This window comes from Nannospalax galili, unplaced genomic scaffold (assembly GCF_000622305.1).
Source record: "Nannospalax galili isolate Female #2095 unplaced genomic scaffold, S.galili_v1.0 scaffold1093, whole genome shotgun sequence".
NCBI lineage: Eukaryota > Metazoa > Chordata > Mammalia > Rodentia > Spalacidae > Nannospalax > Nannospalax galili.
This window is the reverse complement of record NW_008333777.1, coordinates 773,691-791,332: the sequence shown is the minus strand read 5'-3', so window position 1 is coordinate 791,332 and position 17,642 is coordinate 773,691. Positions and strand designations below refer to the sequence as shown.

General features: G+C 43.9%; 1 long non-coding RNA gene across 2 annotated transcripts in view; it reads left to right on the top strand.

Moving 5' to 3' along the window:
* The window catches only part of LOC115069501, a 156,056-nt gene that overhangs the window by 57,206 nt on the left and 81,208 nt on the right, over positions 1 to 17,642 (top strand). For both annotated transcript variants that reach the window (XR_003848765.1, XR_003848764.1), the window contains exon 2: positions 12,167 to 12,318. This is a non-coding gene — a long non-coding RNA (uncharacterized LOC115069501). The remainder of the gene's footprint in view (positions 1 to 12,166; positions 12,319 to 17,642) is intronic.

The following is a 17,642-nucleotide window of genomic DNA, read 5'->3' as shown; positions in this document are numbered from 1 at the left end:
GTTATAGTATTCATTTTTATCAGAAAGAGTTAGATTTTAAAAATTGTTCTGATACCTGAATTACTTCTAAAGTCGGTCTCCTGAGACCAGTGTGGGATCTGAGCTCCTTTGGCTTGATCATCTAGCCCGGGACAGGTGGAGGAAGGAGTTTATTCTATATGTGGCCTTTGCATGGCCTACAGTTTTTGTAGCTTTTTGAGTCAAACTTTAAAAATGGAAGGTTTGGCTTTTCAAAAGTCCACATTTCTGACGTTGCTTGGAAAATCTGGAGATCTGTCAAAAAAGGCTACTTTCTCCCAAGGTAATGCTACCTGGTGACATGGAGTAGCAGCCTCCTCAGAGGGTGGGCACTGCAGTTCACCTTTGCATCTACTCAGCATGACCTAGTCATTGCCGCAAACTACTCAGTCACTGGATAGATTTGAGTTTTTTCACCTTGGGTGCTGGATAGCTTGTTGTCAACTTGGTACACCAGGGAAGGGGGAGCCTCAACTGGGGAATTTCCTCTACTGGACTGGCCTATGGACATGTCTGTGAGACATTTCCTTTGTTATTGGTTGATGTGGGAGGCCCAGCCCACTGTGGGTGGTGCCACCTTTGGCAGGTGGTCCTGGGTTATATAAGAAAGACTGAGCTGGACGTGGGGGCGCACACCTTTAATCCCAGCACTCAGGAGGCAGAGGCAGGTGAATCTCTGTGAGTTCAATGCCAGCCTGGTCTACATAGTAAGTCCCAGGCCAGTTGATGCTACAGGGAGACCCTGTCTGAAAAAGATAAAACAAAAAAAGAGAGAAAAAGAAAGAGAAAAAAAAAGCAGACTGAGCACAGGCCAGGGGGACAAGACAGTAAGCAAAGTCTCTTCATGGTGAGGGCTTCTGCGTCCGTGTTCCTGCCCTGGCTTCTATGAACTGTGACCTGGGGAATGTAACATAAATTCTTTCCTCCCCAAGTTGGTTTTGGTCAGTGTTTTTTGTTTTTTGGTTTTGTTTTTGTTTTGTTTAATCACAGCAGCAGAAAGTAACTAGGACACTCTGATCTGTAAAGTTCTGTGCCAGAGGAAACATACTGTTTAATTACAAGCCTTGACAGCCTGTTATAGTGTTAATGTTTTTTATGTGTACAAGTATTTACCTGAATGTGCATATGTGCATCACATGCATGCAGTACTTATGTAGGCCAGAAGAGGCACATCGGCTTCCTTGGAACTGGAGTTACAGATGATTGTGAGCAGCCAGTCATCTGCTGGGAACTAGATTTGGGTCCTCTGCAAGAGCAGCAAGTGCTCTTAGCCACTAAGCCATCTTTCTACCTGTCAATCTTGGACCATCAGAGCTGAAATGACATTTAAAACTTCTCCTCCCCATCCAAATCCCTGCCAAATCCACTGTATACTGAAGCAAGGCCAAAGAGGATGCTTACCCAATGGGATACACTGCGGGTGGCATCAGTGACGCCCCACAGGGAACTGCTCAGACAGATATCCCATAGTAGCCATTACCCTGAGTTGACGCCAAAGCAACCTAGGACAGTGTTCCTACATTCTGAAGGTGTTTTTCCCTCTCCAAAGCATGGGGAAGGCAAGAAAGAAAATGAGGTGTGGTCTGTGTTCTTCAGCACGTTCATAGGAATTTTAAGTCTTAACAATCTGCATGCAAATAATAAATGTCCCACCCTAGGCACTCTCCAGTTGATTTGTGCTTTGCACTGAATCTAAAAACTCCAGAACAATTTTAATCTCTTTGGCATAGGAGGGGTGGGGGTGGCATGAGATCAACGCCTGTGTCTCTCCTCAGGTGCTAGGATGGAGGAGGTTCCTGATCCTGGGGACACGGTGTAGCCCCAGGAGGCTGACATATGCTGCCTCATTAATAACACAGCTCTTAGCAGGCAGCCGTGTGTGAGCTGTAGGAGCCAGACTCCGTTCTGAGCATCACCATCTTTTATCTCACTTAGTTTTTAAAGTAGCCCCATGATCAGGTGACTGTTATTATCCACAGTTGACAGGTAAGGAAACCGAGGTGCTGAGAAGCTAAGGGGTCTACTCGGGCCTCACACCCAGGCACACCAAAGCTAGGGGCATGAATTTCACCACCATATTATTTCAAGGCAGGTCTTGAGGCAAAATGTAGAATTCTAGAGTTCTCTCAATATACTGCTGCAAATAGACAAACATCCTGTCTCCTAAGTGGCTAGGTCTATGCTGCCCAATATGGTAGTCACTAGGCACACACAGCTACTTAAATTTAAAATAACTAAACTTACCAAGTTTAAAATCTAGGTGTTAGGCATGTTTTATAAGCTCCAAAGCCCCTTGGCAGTAATCCCACACTTGGTATTGAACAGTACAGATACAGAACATTAAAACTTTCCGTAGAAATTCTATTGGATAGGGCTAGAGAGATGACTCAGTGGTTAAGAGCACTCACCGCTCCTGCAGAGGACCTGGATTTGGTTCCCAACACCCACATGGCAGCTACCAACCATTCATAAGTCCATATCCAGGGGATCTGATACCCTCTTCTCACCTCTATAGGCATTGCTCGACAGGTCTACTTACATACATGCAGGCAATATACTCATACACGTAAAATAATATAAAATATTTTTAAAAAGAAATTCTGTTGGAAAACACTGTGGCAGATGAAGAAATAGAGACTCAAAGAGGTAAAGGGACTCATCAGAACACACAGTGAGAGCCAGGGTCTGGGGAGTGTGCACAGTAGATGTCACACCCGGTCCTGGCCTAGGCTGTTTCTGCAGATGGAACGGTTCTTTCTCGCCTCTGCAGCCAGATCTCACATTCGCTCAGGGCAGGTAGCTTAGTTTTCCTTTCACTTGTGCTCCAGCCGCCCTGTCCTCCCTGCTCCCAGGGCTAAGAGCAGAGAAGGGCCTTCACCAACTGTCTTGGCCCTTGATCCTGGCAAGCATCAAGCCTCTGGTTTCGAGCAAAATACTTAATGGTAATTTGTTATTTTTGAGCTGAATAGCTTAATTGCCTGGGGGCAGAGAAGTGACTTTTACTTCAAGGGCTAATATGTTAAATCAGAGGAGAGGAGGTATGCAGCCCTACACGTGATTTCTTCAGGTAAGAGTAAGGGTCGGGTACAGGATACATGGGCCACCGGGAACTGTGCGTTTACTTGGCTTTGTAGGAATCTTAAACAGAGGCATGGTGACATGAAGGCCCATACCCTGTGCTCTAAAACTCTGGGCCACAGCTCAGCTTCAGCAGGCAGCAGCTGTGGGCCAATTGTGCAAACTTTAGTGTCACCAGTATGATTGCTTGTAAAGGGAAATTTGATCTCAAAGGTCAAGAAGTATCCGAGCAAAGGCCCTGGCCTAACTTGGATGACCAAGCCACAGCTGTGGTCATCACCTTGTGGTAATGACATCCCAGTACTCTTCACTCACTAGACTGATGCCCCCAAAGACCAGGGTTTACCTGCACCCCGCTCACTGCTGTATCCTTGAGGCTGGCTCCCAGCCAGCTGCTAGCATCGATAATAAGTACTGGCAGTATTAAATGCATTAAAACAATGAGGGGCTTAGTCCAATTTCTTTCCTGCAGTGAGAAACTTATGCTTTATATATCTGTTGATCTTGGAGAAATCCTTTTATTTTGAGTCAGGGTCTCACTGTGGAACCCTGGCTGGCCTGGAACTTGCCATGTTGACCAGGCTGTCCTTGACCTACCTTCTCCCGAGTTCTGGGATTAAAGATGTGGGCCATCACACCTGACTTGGGGGGAATCCACTTGAAGACCTCTAGTGGGTGCCTGAGGCTGTGATAGAATGGACCCCCTTATAGATTGTTATAACCTACAGTGAAGTTTTTATTTATAAGTTAAGCATGATAATAGATTAATGATTAACAATAACTACTAAGAAGACGGGACAGCTGTAACAATACAGCATGATAAAGGTCATGTGAATGTGGTTCTCTGTCTTACTGTATTGCATGTACCCTTCTCCTGTCTGCGATCATGTGGAGTGATATGAAGTGACATTGCAGCATAGCCTTACACTCCATGTAAGGGCCACTTGAACAAGCACCACAGCAGGTGTGAGGAGCCAGCTGTCTGTGTGGCTAGCCAGTAAGTAATGGATGCAGCATAGGTACCCTGGTCAGAGGGTGATTCATGACCAAAACACGATGGAGCAGGTTGGAGCCTGCAGCTTAAAACAGTGAGGGGCTTAGTCCAATTTCTTTCTTGCAAAAAGAAACTTATGCTTTATATATCTGTCCATCGTGGAGAGATACTTTTTTTTTTTTGAGACAGGGTCTCACTGTGGACCCCTGGCTGGCCTGGGTTATGAGATTTTTATTTCTAGAATTTTCCATTTGAAATTTGACCATAGGTAACTGAAACCATGGAAAGCAAGGCCTATATGCAAAAGGGGTATGGTGTACTTCAATTTCCTGTCAGATGCTCCAGTGACAAGTTCCTTTATCATGCAGCAGTCTGGATGCTGCTTGAATACTTACCACCTATGAGCAGTGCTGAATCTCCCTGTTGCGCTGAGAACAGACTGCCAGACTTCTGTGCTTTACACTCAACCTTCTGTGCCTCACAGCTGTCCAAAATCTCTTGGCCTTTGCAGAAACATGGCGGTGAGGGCTAAGTCAGCCTCTGGCTAACTCTGAAGTTTCATGAATATTGCTGGGGGTGGGGAGAGAGGTGGAAAAATGAGCCCAGAGAATCTGGCTATTAAACACATTACCTGCATTTATGGTTCTTGTGCCCCAAGGCCTGGGATGAAGTAAAGAAGGAAAAACATTCCACTCTGGCTCTCAGTGACCCCTGAAGGAAACCCCCCATAGAGTCATTTAGGATAGTAATTTGAGCATAGACTCTGCATGCCTTCCCTTCATAATCTCAGGAGCCTCATGATAATCAGCACCAAAGAGCTTGAAAATGTGGCCCAGAACCCTTCCAGATGAGGGCCCGGCTCAAAGAAATAAAAAGTTAAAGGCACGTTGCTATGGCATTAACATTGAGGGAGTGTGCACCGACTTCAAACTGTGCACAGAAAGTATGTTCTCTCAGTGTGCTCTGCCCATGGAACGCTAAGCCAGCAAAACCATTAAAATGTCAGACAGGGAGCCAGGTGGGAAAAATGCATGTTTAAAAGTAAGCATGTAGCCCGTGATAATTGTGTCACCTGAAAAGTTAAAGATGAGGAGAGAAAGGAATTGAGAAGTAGGCAAGCAGAAAGAGTGAGGCTGCTGGGCTCCTTTCTGTCCTGCCTCCATTAGACATCAGCACTTTGCAAAAGGCACTGTTAAGCGAATGAAAAGACAAGCCACATAGCAGGGACAAGCCACCTGCACCCCCCCACCCCGGTGCTGCAATGATAAGAAACCTAAACTCAAGAAAAAAATGGGCCAAAGATTTGAACAGATATTCAGCTAACGAAGCTATGTGCAAGGCAAGTTAAACACAGGAAAAGATGCTCAGCATCATTGTGTGGGAAACTCCGATTCATGGCTCAGCCTCACACACCTGTCAGGAGCTGGGACATGGAAGGACGTGGCAGCACTGGAATCTCATTTGCTCTTGAACAGAATATTAAAAAGTGTGAGTTCTTTAGAAAATAGTTTGGCAGGCGTACAACATGCCGGCCCAGTCAGCTCTTAGCTACTTATCTTTAAATACATGAAACCCGGAGTCCAAATAAAAATTTTGTACGTGATGGTCCATTGCCATTTTATTTGAAATAACCCTAAAGTAGACACAATGCACCGGTCATCAACAGGTGAACGCGTGAAACCTCTGTGGTGCTTCAGAGTGGAAAGCTACTTTACAAGAAAAATGAGTTGTCGATGCACACCACACTAAGATGAATCTCAAAATGATGATGTGAAGGGAGAGACAGGTCTGGAGGAGGTGGCATCCCAGCTTCTAATTCCTTCTTTCAAACTAGAGAGAACAGAGTCCTTATTTGCTATGTTCCAGTATATCTGGGGGAATTTCTGAAGGTCAGTGTTTATTTTGTTGAACATGGATCTCAGGTAAAGAGAAGCAGGAGAACCAAGATCCTCAGGTAGGGCAAGAGATTACCTAAGGTGGAGAAGCAGCATTACCTAAGGGGAGACTATGGTGAGACGCTGTGGGAGGCGGGTCAGCAGACTGGAGAAGACGTCAAGATTTCACCTCAGGCTGGTCCCACTTACGTAGAAAACTAGTGAAGGACTTCCCTTATTAATTAGGCTGCAAAGACTGGCACAGACACAGCTGATTTTTTTCAAGTTTCTGATTTTTATCAAAGTCACACTGTAGACAATGAAACAGGAAAATAGGACCCACCAAAGGTTAAAAATAAAGTGGCGTAAGCTCCTTGATGAAGCAAACTTCATACTCAACTAGACAAAGGCTTAAAAGAATGCCATCATGCACTTTGCCTTATAGGAGTCCTAGAAGGAGAGGAAAAGAGAAAGCAAACTTGTTTGAAGAACAAAGGCTGAACACCTCTGTTGCATAGGACTGTTCCAACTGGCTGAGTACAGACAGACGCCTTCTTCCCAAGCTTGGTTGCACCCACCTGCCTAGGACCATCACGGCCAAACGTGTTGACTGTTAATGTTCTGCAAGAAAGGAGGGGCAGGGAGAGTCAGCCACACCTCCCAACCAACCAGTTGACCCTACGTGTATGAGGGGGAGGGGCTAAGGGTATTTTGTGCATTTGTTGGGAAGTCATGATCCACGCCTGGGTGGAGACTTTCCAGTGCTGCCTTAGGACGGGAGCACCCATACTTTTGAAAGTCAACTTTCACCCACTACTCTGTAAGTAAGCCCAATAAACTTAATGGTTTTTCAGACTGTAGTTTGGCAAAATTGTACCTCATTTGTCTTAGAGACCAAGGGAGGAAGGGGCCTGTCCTAGTTTGTTCCTCCACTACTGTGACAAAACACTCTGACCAATACCAACTTGGGGAGGAAAGGGTTTATTCAGCTTACATCTCCCAGGTCACAGTTCATCAGGGAGCCCAAGGTAGGAACTCAGGGCAGGAACCTGGAGGCAGGAGCTGGATGGAGCACAGGCCATGGAGGAATACTGCTTACTGGCTTGCTCCCCTGGCCTGGGCTCAGCCTGCTCTCTTATGCAACACAGGCCCACCTGCCCAGGTATGGCACCACCCACAGTGGGCTGGGCCCTCCCACATCACTCAACAATCAAGAAAATGCCCCACAGACATGGCCCCAGGCCAGTCTAATGGAGGCAATTCACCAGTTGAGGCTCCCTCAACCCAGGTGTGTCAAGTTGACACTAAAGCTATCCAGCACAGGGCCAGATGTCCTTTGTGCCTCCCAGAAGGAATTTTAGCTATAACCTCCCAAATTCAAATAGCTAGATATGCAAATTTTAAAAGTCAATAATTTCTTAGTAAGATAAGCCCAGAGACTCACATCAAGACACATAATCAAAGTATTGGGAGATCAAGAGAGACTGTAAAGGCATTGAGAGAAAGAATTTGTCATGTGTAAAGGGTTCTCAGTAAAACTAATTTCTCAGCAGAAAAATAGGTGGTTGGAAGTCAATGAGATGATATATTTAAGATGCTGTGTGAAATACTGCCACCATCACTATCACTACCAGCAACAAAGATCCACTGATCAATAATTATGTATCTGGTAAAACTATGAATGGGGGTGGGGGAAGTAAGAACTTCCCAGATAAACAAAAGCTGAGTGAATTCATTGTTGTGCTAGTTTTCCTGGCATATATGAGCAAATGGCTGTTCAGCACAGCCAGGGCTCCAAGAGCAGGCCAAGTAAAGATTCTATTCAAGTCTAGTTTGGCGAACCAATGAGTTTAACTGGTGCTACTTACAGGAACAGGGATGAAGTTTACCTAAAGGAGCTTGGGTAACTTAAAGGCAGCCCACACCACTAAAGAAGAGGTTCTTCACCCATAAATTTCTACCCGTTTATATATCCTTGGGGAGGGGAGGAGCGTTGTGCATCTCATGAGCCACCTCTCCTGTAATCCCCCTGTGTGCTGCCTTTTGAGCTGCTTGTGCAAAGCTCATATGCCTCCTGAGTTCTTCCTACCTTTCATAAGAGAATGCTAATAGGCCCAGTCTTGTAAAGGTCTCATGTGAGTAACCACAGTTCCCCTGATTTCAAGGTGGCAACAGTCATGCTTTGGCCTGAGGATCAAGATCCACTTCACTCCTTCTCCTCCCTCTTACAGTCTTTCTGTCCTCTTTTCCACAATGCTACGTGAGCCTTGGCAGGGGTGATAGAGATGTCTTATTTAGGGTTGAACCTTTAATAGTTATTTTTAACACTTTGGCCTCTTAGGAATCTCTGGAGTAACTGTTTACCACAGCAAAAAGAAAACTTGTCTGACTAAATAATCTATGGTCAAAACCATAAATGTTCAGAAGGTATTTTGAGAAACATGTCACATTCATTTGACAAAATTATAGCAATTGCTTCCCCACTGGACTTATGACCTCCCTAGCCAAGGGTTACAATATCAGACATGAGCTTCCTCTGTAGGGTAGGCAGGCCTTGAATCCAGAAAGTAGTTGGCTGCATCTGTGACAATTGTGCCACTACTGTGTAAGTGAGCATCTCTCACCTGGGTAGTACAACACTAAGGGTCTACAGCTGAGGACTAGCGGTTACAGTTCTCCCTTAGAAGCCTGTACAGTGCCTTTTGGCACTAACAAGTCATCCTGCAGGAGAGAGCTTCTCCTTAGGTCTTAGCTTGGTTTCTTTTTTAAATTAAATTCAGTGTCTCTGTGTGTGTGGAAGTCACAGGACAATTTGCAGGAGTCAGTTCTCTCCTACCACATGGTTCTAGTGATTGATTTCAGGTCATTAGGATTAGAAGCAAGCACCTTTACCTGCTGAGTCATCTCACTGGTCTCCGTCTTGATTTCTTCATGTTTTGCATATAAGTATGTGGTGTCTTCAGCAATGAAGTCTTACCATCTAGCTCTGGTATCCCACCAGCAATAGTGGCAACAGCTGTTATGATTTGTTGCCCCAGGAGCCTCTCTGGGCAATAACTCATATAAGTAGGTAGTCTACCCCAGGCTTTGAGGTTTATTACCCAACAATTTTGTGGCTCCTGAGATGTCTTTTTATACCCATGCGATGTGCTTTCTTTTTATACCCATGCGATGTGCCTTCTTTTTATACCCATGCAATGTGCCTTCTTTTTATACCCATGTGATGTGCCTTCTTTCAAATCCTTCAGTTGCTCTTTCTAAGGTTCTTGCGGAAGTTTTCTGAAATGTATAAGAGACTCATGAGTTACATGACATAATGAAACCTCTTTACAGAGACTAGACAGGGTCTCTGAAGGCTCATTGCCTAAGCAAATGCAAATTGGACTCCGGAGGCTAGTGGGCTACTAAAATAAAACATCAACAAGCTCTAAGATAGCATGAAAAGATCTATCACTTGTGTCAATTGTTTCCTGAAGAGATCATATTGGATACAAGATCATGGATGGGAGGCACTACTATCTAGATTTCTACCATCCAGTCATTCTCCATGAACTGTCTGGCCTTCCCAGCCTGGGAAGTCTCAGCAGGACTGGCTTGCACTGATTGGTCTGGCCCATGGTCTGGGGTCTGATAAGCTGTGGCTGTCACCTCTTCTAAATAGACGACTCCACCCCCAGTATACTCTCTTGAAGGGGAGAAATGTGCGTAACATGTTCTTGGGATGGAGGAGGAGGTGGCTGAACACACTTGCTAAGCTAAATCATTCTAACTTGTACCACTCTATCATTTATTCCTTTTTTCGCCCCTTTGGTGAACTGTTGCAGAGGCCTTGAAGCCTTCCAGAGACCTCCATTAGCATAGAGCCTTTGGTTTTCTGTTAAACTTTTCCTGGCTCAACAGAAATCTTGCTACATTTTCTTTTGAGTGACCTGGATACCGTTTCTGCTTCCATTTTCTCATATCTTCTTATTGCTTTAGCACCTTACTTACCCAATTTAAATAGTGATTTAAGTCATTTACTGCCAGAGCCTCTCTTGCTGCCTAAAGATCATGTCCCACCATGGGGTTCACCAAAGCTTTATACCAGTGCCAAGACCCCTGCTGAGTTAACTTATTTTTTAACTCTCCTGTGAACATAGTCCCACCAGGCCTAGTGAACTGGGCATCAAACACTGCATCTATGATATGCCACAGTTCCCTTGGTAATGCCTCTCCTCTGGTGGTTGGCTTTGGTTGTCAACTTGACACACCTGGGAAGAGGGAGCCTCAAGTCAGGAATTTCCTCCATGAAACTGGCCTGTGGGCATATCTGTGAGGCATTTTCTTGATTGTTGAGTGATGTGGGAGGATCCAGCTCATTGTGGGTAGTGCCACCCCTGGGCAGGTAGTCCTGTATTGTATAAGAAAGCAGACTGAGCACAGGCCAGAGGAGAAAGCCAGTAAGCAGCACTCCTCCATGATCTGTGCCTCTAGGTTCCTGTCCTGAGTTCCTGTGTGACTTCCCTCAAAGACAGACTACCACTTAAATGTAAGTGTAAGATGCAATAAATCAGGGCTGGAGAGATGGCTCAGCGATTAAGAGCACTGACTGCTCTTGCAGAGGACCCAGGTTTGATTCCCAGCACCCACATGATAGTTAACAATTGTCTGTAACTCCAGTTCCAGGGGATCCGACGTCTTCTGATCTCCATGATTGCATGACAAGGGTGTACTTACACACATGCAGCAATACACTAATCACATAAAAATAAAAATAAGTAAAATATTTTTTAAAAGATGCAATAAACCCTTTCCTCCCTGTTGTTTTGGTCAGAGTGTTTTGTCACAGCAACAGAAAAAGCAAACTAGAACACCCTCCTTTATTGTTTACCAGTTCCTGATACTCATGGGGACTTCAGTGAGGGATAACCAGATGAACCAGTGCACTGCGGGCTGTGAGAGGCGCTTTCATTTCTTATTTAAAAATCTTTCCCAGGCCAGTGAGATGGTTCACTGAGTGGGTAAATGGCACATGCCACCAAGCCCGATGACATGGGTTCAATCCCCAGTACCCACATGGTAAAAAGAGAGAACCGACTCCCACAAGTTGCCCTCTGACTTCTACATATGCGCACCCATGCTTCAACGCTGCTGTGCACACACACACACACACACACACACACACAAATGAATAATTAAAGAAATTCCTCCTAGTTTGAGAATTTCAGAAGCAGAGTGTTCTCTGGTTATCAGTGTCCTGTACTGAGCCCTCCGCATGCTGAACCATGGATTTCCCCATCACTATATTAACGATCAGACTGAGAGTTATCTTCTGTCATTTCTTCCTTGCCCTCTTGGTCTTCGCCATCTGATTCTTCCCATGCGTTCCAAGTTTGGGGGGGGGTGTCTAACTTGTTGTCTTAGTCACTTTTCCTGTTGCTGTGATAAAATACCCTGACAAATGCAACTTGTAGAAGAAAGGTTCAGTTTGAGCTCACTGTCTGAAATATAGTCATGTCGGGAAGTCACACAGCAGCAGAGGCTTGAAGCAGCTGATGTGTCACATCCACAGTCAAAACGCAGGAGTTATGAGTTTTTGTGCTTAGCTCAGTGTTTCCCTTTTCAAAGTCCGGGATTTCCCATCTCTGTTAACCTAATCAAGTTGATCCCTACAGACAAGCTCATGGGCTCACCTCCAAAGCGATTCTAGATCTCATCGAGTAGACAATCACACTTGTCCTCTCTCTCCCTTCAGCCCCCCTCCCAATCCTAAGAAACGGCAAGCCCGCGTGTCCGTCATCCTTTTCTCCTCACTTTCCCTGCTAACTCAGATGCTGGTTTGAAGAATGGTGTTCACATGTCTTTGTCTTTTTCTTATAGTGGTTTCTCTTTCCTGTGTGCACATTCTTTTTCTTTTTTTTTCTTTTTGAGACAGGGTCTTCCTGTCTCCCCAACTGGCCTGGAACTCACCATGTAGACCAGGCTGGCTTTGATCTCACAGAGATCCACCTGCCTCTGCCTCTGCCTCTGCCTCTCCGAGTGCTGGGATTAAAGGCCTGTGTCACCACCCGGCCATGTGTACGCATTCTTTCTGGGTAGACAGGTCAGCATCATTCTCTTATCACCCAGAGCAAGGGCTATGAACTGATGACACATCCTGCTTATGATCCATTCCCATACGTGTCACTTTCAGAAGTTGTAATACTTTCTTTATATCCATCAGCCGTTTAGGGGCATCCTCATACTCATGCTGTGGACCCCACTCATCAAGGAGACATGCTACTCCATACCACATGGGCAGCCACCCTGGACCTCATCTTTCCTCGGAAGAACCCTAGTTGTACATCTTTTCAGTCAAGAGCAGAGATAATGCAGGTATTCTCAAACTCATCTTTGGGTTCTGTCACGTTTTTGGTGGGGGCCACATGTGCGATTAGCTTTCCCTGAGGCCACAAGAACAAGCATCTCTTCACTGAAAGTTAAGGATGGAAGAGATGATTCCACTGAGTGGGTCACCGTTTCTAGCTTGGTGACCCAGGAAGTTTGAATGGGGTAACTTATGGGTGGTTATACCACCAAAGAAGCATTTTGGTCCCCAATAATTGTTAACTGCTTATGTATCCTTGGGGCAAGTAGGTCCTAGTGTGACTCCTTGGCTCCTGTCAGCCTTTGCCCCTTGCATGCACCTCCTTCACTGTCTCATGAGCCACCTAGGAGCCCCTCATGAACTGCCTCATGAGTCACCAGGTTGCAGCCTGTGTGCTGCCCCTCTGAGCCCCTTGTGCATGTCTTATACACCGCCTAGCATGCTGCCCCATGAGGCTCATACTCTCCAGGAAGGAGATCTTGTGTGTGTCTCATGCTGGGAATCACAGCTTCTCTGATTTCAAAACAGCAGTGGCCATGACATGCCTAGAGGACAAAGGTTCATGGCAATTTGCCCTACCAAGTGCTACTTGGAGTCCTTCAGATTGAAATAAAAGCAGCTCAGCAATAACTCAAAGCCATCTGAAACAATGATCTCTTGCAAATACTTGGGTAAATAGAAAAGTAACCATTAAACTGGGTGAGGTGGTGCATGTTTCCCAATCTCAGTCCTTGGGAGGCAGAGGCAGGAGGATAGGGAATTCAAAGCCAGCTTGAACTTTATATTAAGAGGCTATCCCAGAAAACCAAAACAAACAATTAACACCGCCCCCACGCCTCAAACAGCAAACAAAGTCTTCATTATTTTTGTATATAATTTTATTTTTATAAGACTTGAAAGGCGAACAAAAATAATCATAAGTATATTGATTATGTAACATACAAAGATGCAGTCTAGGACATTAATAACAATGAGTAGGGCAGGATGGAACAATACAGATTTTGCATGTGACTGAAATCAGTTTGGTATCAATTCAAAGTAGACTGCTATACATTTAGATGTGAAATCTAACCTCCATGTCAGCCCTATTTATGAAAATAATTTATAGGATATACAGAAAAAAAGGAGAAAAGAGTGAAAAATTCCACTGAAAATAGTAACTGAGCACAAAGACTAGAACTTTAGATTTTTTTCCCTAAAAAAAGGAAAACTATAAAGAAAGGAAGAGCTAAAAGACAAACAGGTATTAAATAGAGAAAGCAAGTATATCGCAAAAATGGCTTCCTTCTTAACGGTTCCTCCAAATGTGAATATGTTTAGCCTCTCAAAAGAAGGCATACACCGACATAACTATGTACATTTTATAGGAGACTCATGCTAGATCCATGGACACAAGCAGGTTGAAGGTAAAGGAATGGAAGAAAAGTCTGTATTGTTAGTATCTGAAGTGGTTAAGCTAACTGACAGAAGAGGAAAAAGACAAACCAATGAAATCAAAAGTTGATTCCTGGAAAAGATCAACAAGATCGATGCCCCTACTAGGTTGGCTAAGGGAAAGGGAAGAAGACTCATTATTGATTTTATAGAAATAAAAATGACAGGGGGCTGGAGAGATGGCTCAGCAGTTAAGAACACTTGCTGTTCTTCCAGAGGACCCAGGTTTGATTCCCAGCACCCACATGGCAGCTAACAAGTGTCCTTAGTTCCAGTTTCAGGGGATTCGACACCCTTTTCTGGCCTCTGCAGGTTTGCAGGACACGGGTGCACTTGCATACATGCAGGCAAAACACTCAAACACATAAAAAATTTAAAAAAGAAATAAAAATGACAGTACTGAGAGCAATTGTTTGTTTAAAATTTGGTCACCTAGGTGAAATAGACAAATTCCTAGTAGAAACACATATTCAACTAAGGCTGACCAGGAAGAAACTGAGAATAGATCTATATCTAGGGAAGAGATTGAGTCAGTAATCAAAACTCTCCCACAACGAAACACCTTGCACCAAAGGACTTCACTGGTGAATTCAGTTAAATAACTAAAAGATTTATTAATGCCCATGTGTATTAATTACTTGCCTTATTACTGTGACAAAATGCCTGACAAACGTGACTTAAAGATGATGGGTTTATTTTGGCTCACAGTTCCAAATGATGCAGTCATCATGGCAGGGAAGGAGCGGCTGCAGGAACATCACATCCCCATTCAGGAGACAGAGAGTGACCAATGTTCATGCTCGGCTCACTTTCTCCTTTTTATGCAGTCCAGAACCCTGGCCAGTGGAATGGTACCACTCACATTTATAGTGGATCTTCCCACCTCAATGAACCTACTCTAGGTAACTCTTCACATGCATGCCCAGAGGCTTGTCTCATAAGTGATTCTAGATCTTGTGAAGTCAACACCACCACACCATTCTTCTTAAATCTTCCAACATTTTTAGGGGAAGAGACTATTTCCTAACTCAGTCAGGGAAGCCAGCATTAACCTGAAAAAACAGAAGCCAAACAAAGAAACTACAAGAAAACTTATGTCAGCATACCTCATGACTATCCATCAGTATTATCTTATGACCACTGATCCTCAATGAAACACCGCAATCACAATTCAACAGCACAACAAAGAATTATATACTATGATCAAATGGGATTTATTCCTGGAATGCAAGGGTGGCTAACATGTGAAAATCAGTGGAATATACAACATTAAAAGAATGAAGGGGGAAAAGCACACTATCATCTCAATCGATGCAATGAAAGCGTTTCACAAAACCAATGCCCTCTCATCGTAAACACTAAGCAGGCTAGGAAGAGAAGAAACCATGTTGATGTAAGAAAGGTCATAAATGCAAATGGCTATTCTCACAGCAGCAGAGGATGAAGAGTTTTCTCTGTAGAACAAAAAGGCAGGATTTCCCTTTTTCTATTTCTATTTATTCTTCTTAAAAAGGCAATAAAAAGAAATAGGTATTGTAATTAGAAGGGAACATAAGATTATTTTCGTTTGCATATATCACTATCTTATTTATAAAAAAACAGAAAAGATGCATAAAGCAAATCAGCAACCCAAAATGTAATAAATGTACACAGCAAAATAGCAAACAGTCTAAGGAGTGTGAAAAGAATCCTATTCATAATAACGTCAAAAATTATATAACAGAGGGAAGAATGGGCCTGCTCATCACAGAGGACTTCCAGCAGCGAGGTAGGGTTCTAGGAGCTGGGGAAGGAACATGGGACCCCAGGCAGAATTGAGCAATTGGGCCAGGTAGTTTTCACACCCTACCTCTCCCAGGTCTCTCCTCTATGTCTACTTGGTCTTTATTTAATACCCAATGTCTCTTTAGCAGGCCGGTTTGGTCCTGTTGTGTTCTTACTCGATGTTCCCCTTTCCACCTCCTTAATATCTCCATTTACATTTTCTGAACACCTTAGTCTGGCCTTGTTATCAAGACCTCTGTGCTCAGGCTCCTGAGTCCTGGGACTGTCCCACACTATCTGGTCGCATTGACTTGCCTCTCTCTTTTCAGTCTACGTTTACTCTAAACTCCCTCACCACCCTGCCCTTTTCCCCTGGACCTCTTTCTGTTTGCATCCCTCTCCTCTCCTTTCTATAACCCCCCAACTTACCACTTCATCTTTACTACATTTTTGCTTCATTTTCTTTTCATTTGTATATGGATGCAACCCCTCAATCCTACCATAATCTGGTCCCTCCTGAACATTGCAGACACGTCCTCCAAAAACAGGATGATAAAAGTAAACACAAACACTCCCAAACCCCACAACCTAACCAGTGCTCCAACCCCTGATACACAAGTTCCAAGGCAAAACCACATGCAACACGAAAAACCAAGACAACATGTCTCCTCCAAAAACTACCAATGCCGGGTCTTGGTCCCCAGTGAGAAATGACTTAGATGAACTTCCAAATGAAGGATTCAAAGGAATGATTATAAATATGTTCAAAGGAATCAAAGAACAAATGAGTAAACTCTTGAATTAATTCCAAGAGAATGCAAACAAACATAAAAAAATTAAGGAAGTTAATGCAGGATATGAAAATGAGATTCAATAAAGAGATAAAAATACTGGGGGAAAAAAACTGAAATGATGCTTAGAATGAAAAATTTGACAAGTCAAATAAAAGTCTCTGTGGGAAGCTCACCAAGAGCAGGATTCATGGGGAGGGCAGAAAGTCAAGGCTAGAAGACAAGCTGGAAGAATTGGAATATTCAGTAAAGAACAATGATAAATTTGAACAAACAAATAGATAAATAAATAAATAAATAATAAAATAAGTAAAATAATATATGCCATATATATCTAAGTTTTAAAAGTTAAGCTTAAAATAATGTAAAAACAAAATAACATTAAAAAAATAAAAAGAATTTTTGAGTCTATTTTAGGTTCCATTATGAATGAAAAAAAGAAACCAAAGAAAGCAGAGACAAGAACCAGAATGTTCTAGAAAATCTATATTCCTGTGTCCATAAGCTTCCTGGGGCTCATTGCCATTGTGTATGTATGTGTAGGATAGAATTCAAGGACAGGACTTCAGTGAGCCCTACTCCTGTTATCTCTAGTGACCATTATTTAATAAATACCTTCACATCACTGAAAAGTCCTGGGGTAATTCTGGCTTTCTGCAGTGCTGATTAGGTGGCTAAAATAACCTGGCCGTGAATCTAGCCCCTGTCCCCCTAACCTCACATGTATACTGTTGACTCCTAGGAACCAGAACTTTGCAGGCTTTTCAGCGGTGGTCATGGTGGAGTGGCTGCAGCTCCAGTCTCTCTCACTGTAACTGTGCTAGCCAGAGGAGGAAGGAATCTTTTTCAGTTGGTCCTACACAAATCCTGAGGTTAATTTAGACCAATGGTCTAAACCAGGCACATGCCCATCGTTGAACCAAGCATCGTGGACAAAGACTTAAGATGTGCTGTCTAGATTAGATTAACCAGGACTCTCCCTGGGAGCAGAGGGCTGGAATTGACCCTCGGACACCAAAAGGTTGAAGATAGGAAAGAGAAACGTTCCCCAAGAATAACCAGGCATCTCTGATGGGAACTGGAGGCAAAGGACAGAGGTTTTAAAGGCACCCCACATATGCCCACTGTAACCTGTAGTTTCATTAATGTTCCTTTTTTGCTCAGTCTTTCTTGAGTCAGTTTTAAACTTGTAAGCAGAGTCCTTCAAAAGCATGACCTTCACCCTCACTTTCGCTGCTGGGACATCCTTAGCGAACTCTGGGCTAGCCGGAAAGGCGAGGAAAAGGAAACCTCACTCGCTCCAGGTGGAGGAGACAGCCTCACACAGAGGTGGTCAAGACCCT